Genomic DNA, 12830 nt, shown 5'->3' on the forward strand with positions numbered 1-12830 from the left:
GCGGAGCACAGGCTCCGGACGCGCAGGCTCAGCGGCCATGGCTTACGGGCCTAGCCACTCCACGGCGTGTGGGATCTTCCCGGACCGGGGCACGAACCCGTGTCCCCTGCATTGGCAGGCAGACTCTCAACCACTGCGCCACCAGGGAAGCCCGCATCATAAGCACTTTTTTTTTTTTTTTAAAGAACAGGAATCTTTTTTTTTTATAGTTTTGTTTGTTTGTTTGTTTGTTAATTTTATTTATTTATTTATTTTTGGCTGTGTTGGGTCTTCGTTTCTGTGCAAGGGCTTCTCTAGTTGCAGCAAGTGGGGGCCACTCTTCATCGCGGTGCGCAGGCCTCTCACTATTGCGGCCTCTCTTGCTGTGGAGCGCAGGCTCCAGACGCGCAGGCTCAGTAATTGTGGCTCACGGGCCTAGTTGCTCCGTGGCATGTGGGAGCAACCCATGTCCTGCCATGTCCTCTGCATTGCCAGGCAGATTCTCAACCACTGCGCCACCAGGGAAGCCTCATAAGCATTTTTAATGAATCAATGAGCCTCAGTAGTCCTCCGAGGACTTAGAATTGTGCCTTAATTATAGTAAGTCCTAAACAAATAATAACTGTTTGCCATACACACTGCCAAATGCTTTACCTACCTTAGCTGAATAAATAAGCATACAATTAAGTTACATAAAATGAGAATTGCAAAATTCTAAGAGACAATACTCTGCCTCTTCCAGATGAGGAGCTCTTATTTAATGCCCATGAATTGTTCCTTTCAGTCAAGCCTAATGCAGTTGAAGAGAAGAAAGATGTCAGAATGGGCACAGCGGCTGCTCTCCTAGAAAGAGCACACTGAGTAAGTATGGTGTGTCCGGGTGCCACGGAGTGGAAGGAAAAATTGTCGGTTTCTCAGGAGCAATGTATGCAGAGAAAAACATCACAAGGGAAGAAAATACAAATTCCTAGGACTCACCTCTGCCACTTTGAAACCTAACGCCTAAGTTCAGAAAACTTTATTCTAATTAAATGCAACTTCATTTTAATTCACTGCAAAACTTTCATCCAACTCTTAACGTTTGAATTTTAAGATTTCACTCTTTAGTATTGCTATTCATGTTACTATTCGCGTTTTAGTTAAAATGATAAGAGTGCAAATCATTTGTTGGACTTTCTTGTGGGGGGCGGATGGCACCATCTGGGAAGTTCCATCTTAATGGAATTTGGGAAATACGAGAAGCTGAGCTGGTGGTGTCCACGGCGGAAAACAATAATGCTTTCCAGTGGCAGCTCCACTGACATTATTACTAAAAGCTTTACATGGTGCTTCATATATAATTCAGAAATAATAATAAATTGGAGTTGGACTTTTGGCTCCTCTCCCAGATTAAATCCCTTGAGTGTTTAATGTTTATCTTATAGAAGACACACAAAGAATTCAATTTTAGACCTGTATACTTATCTAAATGCAGTGAGTGACCACTTTGTGTCTGTGTGTGTGTGTGTGTGTGTGTGTGTGTGTGTGTAGGGAAAAGTAAAAATGTGCTTCAGAGCAAAATACAGGAAAAGTCATTAAAGTAAAAATTCAGGATTGGGACTCTAATATATTTTGCTAGTAGCAGCATAGCCCAATAAATCAGGTCTATTTGTTTAGTTTCTTTATAATTGATTTTCCATATTTTTCAGCAAGCCACAAAAATTCATCTTTCAATATGTCTGTTTTTATCTATGACCTTCTATGGGAAGAAATTACATGTGCCCGTATTTTAAATTATTTTCCCTCATGAAATTTTCATGGCCTTACTTGCAGATTGCTCTTCCATAAAAGGGCTCATTCATTTATTCACCCATTGTTTGCAAACGCTTTACATTGGAGTCCCATTGATTAGCTCAGTGTCTGACATATAGTGGCATTGGATACATATTTGTTGGATGAAAAAATATTGTCTGCATGCACGCAACATCGTTTTGAATGTATTTCCTAAGCCATGGTCACTTGAGATGCTCATTTTCTTTCACTACATGTTCTCCCTTTCTTTGATAGTGAAAGAACTTTTACCTTGGCTCTGCCTTTAGAAAGAAGGGACTTTCCCTCTCCTTGCCACCATTCCCCCTTCTTACTGGTAAGAATGTAGACAAGGTGTAGACCCATTGTAGACAGATAAAGGCCATGCTCTGAGGATGGCAGAGTCACAGGTGGCAGGTGCTTGGATCCCTGCCCTCCAGCCCCACACACTGCATCTTTACCATTATGTGAGAGAGAAATGAACTCCCATCTTTTTAAAGCCATTGTTATTTGGAGGTGTTTCTTACGCAGCAGCCGGATCTGTCTTTTAACCATACAGTTCTCAAGGCACTTAATTCTAGAAGGGGTTAGAAGTTCTCAAATAACCATAATATAAGCCAGGATGTGAGAAATTCCATGAGAGCTCAGTAAATGCTCTGAGGGTTTGGAAGAGGGAGGGTCCACATCCATCAGGAGAGCAAGTCAGGTGTGCTTTAGATACTAGGATATCTGAATTTTGAGAGTAGCATTACTCTAGTATCTGATGGCCATGGATATTCTTATTCATGGTACCCTAACTGCCTGGCTTACCTTGTCTGTCTGGCGCAGAGTTGCCACCTTCAGACTTGGGAAAAGCAGACAGATATTCCTGAGGGTCTGGGGTGATGGGTGGTGGTGTCAGTGTGCACTCAGCCTGCTCCAGGACAAAGAGGCCGACTGAGCTTTCTCTAGGTAAGTGAATTACAGCGCTCGCAAATTATCGAGGTGGTCAGGAGGTTTGGGGTCAGACAAATGTTGGGGTTTAGATTCTGCCTATACTACCTCCCAGCTGTGAGCAAAAGACTGTAGGAGCTGAGATCTGGCTCTTTAGGTTCAAATCTCTGTTCCACCACTTAGGACCTATGTGACTACAGCAATTTGTTTAACCTCTCTGTGACCTGATTTCCCGTGGGATAAAAGTACCCACTTCTTAGGACTGGTTGAGGAGTGTTGAGGAGATTAAGTGAGAACTCCTGATGATATTGTCTTTTTCTTTAAATTAATCAATTAATTTATTTATTTTTAGCTGCGTTGGGTTTTTGTTGCTGTGTGCGGGTTTTCTTTAGTTGCGTCCAACAGGGGCTACTCTTCGTTGCATGCATGGGCTTCTCATTGTGGTGGCTTCTCTTGTTGCAGAGCACGGGCTCTAGGCACACGGGCTTCAGCAGTTGTGGCATGCAGGCTCAGTAGCTGTGGCTCATGGGCTAACAGTGCAGGCTCAGTAGTTGTGGTGCACGCGCTTAGTTGCTCCGCGGCATGTGGGATATTCCCGGACCAGGGCTCGAACCCATGTCCCGTGCATTGGCTCGAACCCGTGTCCCCTGCATTGGCAGGCGGATTCTTAACCACTGCGCCACCAGGAAGTCCAATAATATTGTCTTTAACACATATTTAATGTTTAGTATGTGCCAGGCACACAAATATATTTATATATTTATTTAATGTATATAAAAAGACTAGTGTCTGGTATATAGTAACTACTTGATGAATATTACCTGTGACTGTTGTTTTTAATGACACAACTTCTTGTGATTTAATGGCCTCAGTTTTATGCATGTGTAAAACAAAGGTGATAATACTAATCTTCTTGTCATAAAATTAGGGTCATAAGATTATGTCTATAAAGCACTTGCAAAATGCCAGGTTTTAACAGTAGGGTCAACACATTATTAAGCACTTTTTGAAGTAAGTCTCCAAAGTATATTTCCCCGTACATTTCCTATGTACTTCTAAGGCAAATAAAGAGACACACGCAGTTTTGTTAAGTGCAGACTTGAGGGAGGGAGGAAGCCATGGGCACAAGTGAAATAGTAAGTGTCTGGCTAAACACCCTGCTGCACTGGCGATCTTTGTAAGGATTTTGCGGCAAAGATACAGAGAATTTCAGTTGGTGTCAGGGGAGGGAAATAGGAGTAGCTGCCCTTTATTGAGGCCTTCTCTGTGGTTCACCACAGCCCTGGGAGGTGACTGTGTCCCTTCTGACGGTCAAGAAAAGTGAGGTTCAGAGAAGGTAACCCAGCTGGCCTGGAACTTACTGTACACACCCTCTGAGTTACCGTTCAGTCTCGTTCTGGCTGAAGTGCCAATAGCAGGGCCAAGGAAACAGGCAGGAATGGTGGACGGTGAGCTTGACTCACCTGGAGGTCCCTGCCCACCTGTGGGTGTCAGCAGACCCCCCCCCCCGCCCCTCTGACAGCCTTCGACTGTCCCACAAGGTGCCCAAGCGAAATAATCCCAGACCCTGTGATGATCCCTTGGGGGCTATTCCCCTGGATCTTCCAGGCCCTGGTCATCTCTCAGTCATTTAGGGATAAGCACCTCCTTTCCCTCCTCAGCTAGAGTGGGAGAACTCTTACTGTGGTGTCTCCCACATGGGGCACACACAGTCTCGTGGTGTCACTGGGAGCATTGCAATCATAGGGAAGAGCGCTCTGAGTTGGCCACACTTTTCCGGAGCTCTTTGAAAGCATGGCTCTCTTTCTCTTGCCTTTCTGGGTCTCTGGGAGGGTTGTGATGGACTGTGAGGACCCTCTCAGTTCCTAACCATTCTCTCTGCCCTCCCTGTGCTGTTGTTTCCTGGCTTTTATGGCACAAAGGACAAGGTAGAAGGTGCCCAGGGTTCCAGGTGGGACAGGTGACGCTCGTTCTCTCCACTCTGGGATTTCTAATCCATCTGGGTCTCTGCCAGCAGATTTCAGCACCTTGTCTTCTGGGAGCAGACCCCAAAGCCAGACTGTTTCGGTTCCCTTCCTTCCTCTCCAGCGCTCTGCCACCCTCCTTTTCTAGCTCCAGGGTAAGAGAGTGCGTGAGGGCTGCGGAGGGCACGGGACGGGGAACCGCTTCTGCCAGGCGGCACCTCTTTTCAGATTTTTTTTTCTTTTACTTGGACTGTGCCCTTTGCACTTAGAAGCAAGTAATTTGTTGTCTCCATTCTCTGGATGTGACCTGGTCACAGCCCCTGGGACATGAACATGGGCCACTTTTCACGATCCAAAGAGACTGTATAGAGGGAGCCTGGGACCAAAGGGCATGATTCCTATCTCACAAGATCATCCTGCTGCATTTCTTTGCTTGGAGTGTGTATGTGTGTGTGTGTGCGCACGTGTGTGTGTGTGTGTGTGTGTGTGTGTTTCAATTCTTCCTTTGCCTCACGGATCCTTAAAATGATGAGACAGATTCCACCGAGTCCCGCAGCTTTGTACAGAAACGAGTGTGGCTATATATGTTTCTCTTACTTTGTAACCAGTAGGAATTTTTCTGTGTTAAAGAGTTTTGGAGGCATTTTCCCAAGAGCCCACAGGCCATCTTTCATACCAAACACATTCGTCAGAGCTTTATAGGATGTAGGACAAGCCCCAGCAGCAGGTTTCATGAGTGAGGGTAGTGCATCGTTCAGCCGTATCATCTAGTGCAAGTTTACCATACACTTTTTATCCAGAATCTACTCTAGATAAAGCCATGTGAAACTCCAACAGCCCCTGACTGGGGGATATCACAAAATAGGACTGCTCTGGGGGGATTTGCTTTTTACTGATGGTCTGTAGTCATCTTCAGTATATGCTTTGAGTCGCAGATCTGAACACAGTGGCTGTGGACATTTGGGACAAGGAGCAGAGCCTGATGAGCCCTACATTCCTGAGCCAGTTGCCTCTAAAGCTTTACTTCTGTGCCCGTCTTAATGCTGAGATTCTGTTTGAAAGTTGTCACTTGCTGGCCATGTCGACAGAGGCTGTCACGAGACGGATAGCTGCGAATGATGACCTGTTGTAGGGGGACACAGGATTTGAAAGTCACTGGCGTGGGGCAAGAGGAGGCCAATGGGTGCTTTCCGTTTTAATGAAGATCTTTAGCAGTGAGAGGATGAAGCTGAGAGATGATCTAAGGTACAAAACGTACCTTAAATTTTACTGTTAATGTTTATTATTTTCCCCAGATAATAAAAGTAGAAAATTTGGAGGATACAGGTAATTATAAAGAAGAAAGCAATTACCCACCATTCCACCACCCAGAGCTAAGCTTTTATCTATGCACATATTCCTACATGTAGCATATATTATATTATATAAGAATATCTTATACTTAATATTTTATAAATATTTTATATAGAGAAATTTTATAATGATGAAAGCGATGCAGGCTTGCTGTAGAAAACTCAAGCAGAGCAGACCGTGTAAGCCAGCAGTCTCCCCTACCACCTCCTGGAGGGTCAGCGTCAACATCTGGTGTGCATCCTTCCAGATGTTTTGTCCACACATGTACTCTCTGCAAATTATTTTATTCACTTATCTATTCTTTCTCACAGCCACCTGGCCCTAGATTTCCAATATCTTCTTCCAGTTCCCTGTGCTGGTGCCTGACTGGCTCAGTTAACGAGCTCACCACGCTGAACAGACTGAGGCCACTGGTTCCATACCCAGCTAGGGCCCTTTGGAATCATAGCCCATACGGGCACTCCCAGTGGCCTGGCCACCGAACATGGATGGGCTGGTTTCCAGGGCATGAGAAGAGAGCAAAAGTCCACTCTCCTTTCTGGGAGAAAGAACTTCTCACGGGGATGTCTGTAGAGGACCGCAGGAGCAAGGTAGGTCCCCCACCCCCGTCCTCCCTGTGCACGGCCATCATGCTCAGTAATTCCCACCCTGTCACAGCGATCCTCTGTGTGGTGATTGTGGCTTGCTTAGCAGAGGCTACCTGCAGTTAAGTTGATTTAAAGAAATGAAAGATATGTTATGTCTCAACGTTTGTAGTTGCACATTCGTATGTATTCCAAACTTGTACAGCTTCTCAGAAACTCTAGAAAGGTAGCTTCTGAGTTGACGTCTAACGTGTCTGAAAAGTATTGGTGGTGTCTGGAAGCATGGGAAAGTTGGACAATCTAATATCTCCTGGCAACACATTGTTTACAAACTTTACCCACCTCCTAAGAAGGATGGTGGCAAGTGTTCATGCTGGCTTGGCCACTGACAGAAGAACGGGTGATTCCCAGCGCTCTCTTAATGCTGTCACCAGCTGGTGACTTTCTCTCTCTCTCTCTCTCTCTCTCACTGCCCCCCGCCCCTCCCCGCTTCCCCTCCCTTCCTCTCTCTGACATGCTGGAGGGTAGTGTAGTTGGAAATCCACATTTTTCTGTATGCTCTCCCAATTTTTAAATGCAAGCCATTAACTTAATTTTCCAAAACTCCATGCAGGTAGAAAAAACCCGCATCTGTGGGCTACATTTGGCATCTATGGCCCTGCAGGGCTAAATTCCACCCTACCCTTCAAGTTACATTGTCTTTTCATAATTTCAAAAAAATCTCTGAAATCCCAAAGTCCTTATCTTGCCTATCTCATGGGATTTATAGGCCAATCAGCTAAGTAGTTATTTATATTCAACACCCTTTAGCTGACTCTTTAAGAGGATTAAGGGGCTGACTTTAAAACACTTAAAAGGTGGCTGTTTTGGATATACTTTTAATGTATGCTAAAGGGATTTTGGTTTAAGGAACAAATTCTGTGGTTTTGTAAAGAGAGGCTAAATGGAAATTAAACTTATTATAGAAATATCAGTGAGCATGGTTACCTTCCTATAATATAAATTCAAGCCTACACTGATTTAAGAGTGTTATGATGCTATCTATCTCTTTGAACAGAGTAAAATGGTAGTATACATGACAAAGTTGAAAGGTTGTTCAGTTCTTTTTTCCATTATTAGAGTCTAAAGCTCCTTTTTCTATGTGGAACAAAGATGTCAATTATACAGAAAAACATCAGACGCTTTCCCTATTACCTGCTCCCCAACCCCCATATCTTTCTCTTAGTTGCGGCACGTGAGATCTTTGTTGTGGCATGTGGAATCTTTTAGTTGTGGCATGCAGAATTCTTAGTTGCGGCATGCGGACTCTTTAGTTGCGGCATGCGGGATCTAGTTCCCTGACCAGGGATCGAACCTGGGGCCCCTGCATTGGGAGCACGGAGTCTTACCCACTGGACCACCAGGGAAGTCCCCCTCAGTACGTTCTAAACTGCCTGCAGGGTCCACAGGAAATATATTGTGGTCTCCAAGCTGTCAGTACTAACTACTGATTTATCTATTTTCTGGCTCATCACCTTTCTCTTCGGAGCGATTAATCAGCTCTCAGGACTCTAAGAACTAAGAGTAAGTCTGATTCTGTAGGATGATAAGAAAAATGAGTGAATGGTATTTGGCGATAGTTGCTGGCTTCACTGCTTTATGTTCTTGTCACTGGGGTGACACGCTATGATAAAATCCATTTCTTTTATGGGAATTTTTTTTTACAGGAGTCTGGAGGCTCCATGTGTCAGTAACTCAGTTCCCAGATCAGTGGAGACCTTGAATCTGTGTCCCTCTATTGAACAATGGGAAGTTTCCCTTCCAAAGTCAACTCGAATATCTGACAATTAGAAAAAAATTCTAATTTTGGGGGGGTGGGTAGAGCTTAATAATATCTAATTCCGAATGATATGCAGTATTACATTTAGCGTAAGGACAAACCATACATTAGAGGGTCACAAAACCTGTTCCTTGGAACCATATTTATTTTTTCACAGTTCTTCATGACAATCAGTTGTGGCTTAAAAGTCACAGATGGTTGGGCTGAACTTGTGCTTGCACTTTTCTTTATTGGTAAAGACGTTCTCTAAATACAAGGTTCCTATCAGCATCCAATGAAGACTTTCTTGTTGCTCTTTTAACTCTATCATAGTTCTAGAAGTCACAGGTTTTCAACTGCAGTGTGTTCCTACTGTGATATATATTGCCACTAATATAATAAGAAATGATCTTAGGAGATATATGAATGCTTTTTTAAATTTAAGTGGCTGTATATTTATTTTAAGGTAGTTGAAAAAAATACAACTAGCACACCAAACCAGTGAATTCAGATCTTATATCATTCTTTTGACATAAAGTAGATGATTTAAATGAAATTATTAAGTAAATAATGGTTTGGGTGATACACGAATACAGCAAAAATCATATGGATGGGGCTTCCCTGGTGGTGCAGTGGTTAAGAATCCGCCTGCCAATGCAGGGGACATGGGTTTGAGCCCTGGTCCGGGAAGATCCCACATGCCACGGAGCAACTAAGCCCATGTGCCACAACTACTGAGCCCATGTGCCACAACTACTGAAGCCCACACGCCCTAGGGCCCGTGCTCCACAACATGAGAAGCCACAGCAATGAGAAGCCCGTGCACCACAACGAAGAGTAGCCCCCGCTCGCTGCAACTAGAGAAAGCCTGTGCGCAGCAAGGAAGACCCAACGCAGCCTAAAAAAAAAAATAAAAAATCATATGGATGGTTCGGAAATGATTGAAGCATGAGAAACTGAATTAATGAAGTCTCACTGGGTCTGTCAGCGTGATACTATCTTTTAACTTTAAAATTTCAATCAAATTAGGATTAGATGGACCTCAAAGGTTAACATAGATAATCCTAATGATTTAACATGGAGCCTGAAAAGAATAAGTCAGTTGTTGAGCTTAGCTTCCCGTTTTACCATCTTGCATCTTAGGTTCTATTGTTGTAGGCACCTTATGTTATATAATAGTGTACCCTCTGGACTCCTGACTCTACCACTTAATTTTTGTGTGAACTCAAATTTATTCAACTGCTATGAATCTATTTCTCTCACCTGTAAAATGGGGGAAAAATAGTACCAGGCTTGGGAGTTTCTTCTAAAGATTAAATAAATGAAAACACATTAAGGATTTAGGCTGTTACCTCATGAAGCACTGAATAAATATTAGCTATTATTATTTTACGTTTCTGAAAGGTTGTGTAAATATAGTGGTTTACACCTAAAATTTCATTTATCATGCCACAGAAGAGTCTATTTAGGGACTCCCCTGGTGGCGCAGTGGTTAAGAATCCACCTGCCAATGCAGGGGACATGGGTTCGATCCCTGGTCCGGGAAGATCCCATATGCCATGGAGCAACTAAGCCCGAGGGCCACAACTACTGAGCCTGCATGCCACAACTACTGAAGCCCGCGTGCCTAGAGCCTGTGCTCCACGGCAAGAGAAGCCACCACAATGAGAAGCTCGTGCACCACAACGAAGAGTAGTCCCTGCTCGCCACAACTAGAGAAAGCCTGCACATAGCAACGAAGACCCAACGCAGCCAAATAAATAAATACATAAATGTATAAAAAAAGAAAAGAAAAGAAATGCTTGGTGAGCCCCGTTGTGAAGCAAAGAATTACTGTGAAATGTACTGCTTTTTAAGATCTGTATTTTTGGATGGAATGGGTTGAATGTGAGGCTGTTCTTGGAAACATTTAAGTCCTGTAAGATTTGACAGGCATTTCTTTTCACTGGTTCTCACTATGACTTGGCACAAAGAAAGTTACTTCACATGGTAATGTAAATTAGCTCAGGATTCTTGAAGGCAAATATTTCAAACAGTATGTGTAATACTTTAGGATGATAGTCTGTATATCGAGAAAAAGAACTACATTTCTCCTGGGAATCTTTTAGAGGAACGCTAGGTTAGGGCGCTTGAAAATGAGGTTTTGGTTTCCGTTCTCTTTAGCACCACCTGAATAGGATGCAATTTCATTCTTAAAAAAGTTTGTAAGATATCAAATTTTTTGCAGTTAAGCATGTTATATATTCTTACCTGGGAGAGTATTTTTAAAAATCTGTTTATTACTTGCTTGACTTTATGCTTAATCTTTTTTTTAACTTTTTATTTTATATTGGAGTGTAATTGGTTAACAACGTTGTGATAGTTTCAGGTGTACAGCAAAGTGATTCAGTTATACACGTACATGTATCTATTCTTTTTCAAATTCTTTTCCCATTTAGGTTGTTACATACTACTGAGCAGAGTTCCCTGTGCTACACAGTAGGTCCTTGTTGGTTATCCATTTTAAGTATAGTAGTGTGTGCATGTCAACCCCAAACTTGAAGAGTTTTTTGATTGTAGCTGTTTAGGTAGGGCTACATGGAGAATTGTAGAGTTTTGAGAGTTGGACAAAGCCTGAGGTATTGTTTTTCTTTTTTTTTTTTTTTTTGCGGTACGCGGGCCTCTCACTGTTGTGGCCTCTCCCGTTGCGGAGCACAGGCTCCGGACGCACAGGCTCAGTGGCCATGGCTCACCGGCCCAGCTGCTCCGCGGCATGTGGGATCTTCCCGGACCGGGGCACAAACCCGTGTCCCCTGCATCGGCAGGCGGACTCTCAACCACTGTGCCACCAGGGAAGCCCTGAGGTATTGTTGAGTTATCTTCTCCTTCTTGTTCTTTCTTTCTCTCACAGAGCTGTACAGAAGTTCACCAACTTGTCCAAATTGCCCAGCTTGGTAGTATTGAATAATTCTTTTAATTTAGTACCCCGTGCCCAATTCTGTTTAGATTCTTCACTCATTAAGCATCCAAAGCCTAAGTTTCTTTGTCCTGTCAATTCCTCACAAATTTATTGTTTCTTCCTCTAAATAGTATAAAAGCTGCCTGCTTTGTCCACTTCTTAGGTCCCATTTCTATAAGACCTTGATGTGCACAAATTAAAATTAGTTTCTTTTTCTCCTGTTAATCTGTGTTGTGTCAATTTTACTATTAGTGCAGCCACAAGGACTTAAGAGGGGTAGAGGGGGAAATTTTCCCTCCCCAACAATGCATAAAGGTGAGAGAGCCTTAAAACCATGGAGAATTACCTAGACACAGGACCTAGATGGCTGAGGTGTTCAGGAATTTTCTTTTCCTAACTGACTCTGGGTGAGGGTGGAAAACTCACCCAGTGAGAATCTGGGGGCAAATAAGTGTTAGAAAAATTATCCTGGTACTTCTTTTCATGAAGAAACAGAAAGGTTCTAGCATGCTAAAAACCAAACCCCTGATTTATAAAGGGGTTGAATTCTACTTTGCTATTGCAAAGAAGAAAGGATAAAAATATCCATTTTGAATAAATCTCTGCGCATTGTGCCCCATTTCTCTCGTCCTCTCCTGCCTGCAGGTGTGTGGCCCCAGCAGCCTTGATTAGTTCCTGATGCTGCTTTGTTTATTCATCTTGAGCTCCACTCTGTACCTCTCTCTGGGCCCAACTTGTTTGATATATCATAAATATTAATGAGCTAATCTCTCCTACTGAAAATAATGAAGAGGAGGAAGTATTTGGGTCTTCTCTCTGTCTCTAAATGTCTCCCCAAATGAGTCTCAATTCACCAAATAGAGGCTTTGGATTAAAACAAGCCGTTCTTACCTATATGGGAAAAGGATCCCCAAAAAAGTGGAGAGAGATATATATATATAAAACACAACATTGTAAATCAACTCTACTCCAATAAAAATAAAAAACTAAAAACAAAAACCAAGAAAACCAAGCCATCCTTGAGACAGTTCTGAAAAGGGAAGTATCAGACACTCACTTGTTAGTGTGAAATACTTAGATTATTTTTCTTCCAATACCAAGTTGAAAGCTACACTTAGGAAGAGATTTGTCTATTTGTGAGTGGGGAAGGGGTCGTTGTGGCTCATAGGGGAGCTTTTGGCAGTTCAGAATGCACCAGAGAAATGCTGGTGGTGCTGGTATGCTGGCGCTGGGAGGGGGTTGAGGAGGCTGGTGATTTAGCCCAGCGTAAGTTTAATTAAGAAATAATTGTATGGACATTATAATTTCTGCTCCTTTGTATTTATTAGATCCTATGTATAGTAATCCTGTGTGTTTATTAGAAAATCCTCCTGAAATAGCTTTGTGAGACTTTTGTCCTTTCATTTAGAGAGCTGTCTGGTGGGGAAAAAATGATGCACAGCAAATTAGAGGTTTGCACAGGGAAGCTTTTGCCCTGGCCAGCTGTGCCATTA

Source organism: Aethalodelphis obliquidens, unplaced genomic scaffold (genome assembly GCF_003676395.1).
Source record: "Aethalodelphis obliquidens isolate GAN/ISIS:26980383/991018 unplaced genomic scaffold, ASM367639v1 scaffold11, whole genome shotgun sequence".
Taxonomy (NCBI): Eukaryota; Metazoa; Chordata; class Mammalia; order Artiodactyla; family Delphinidae; genus Aethalodelphis; species Aethalodelphis obliquidens.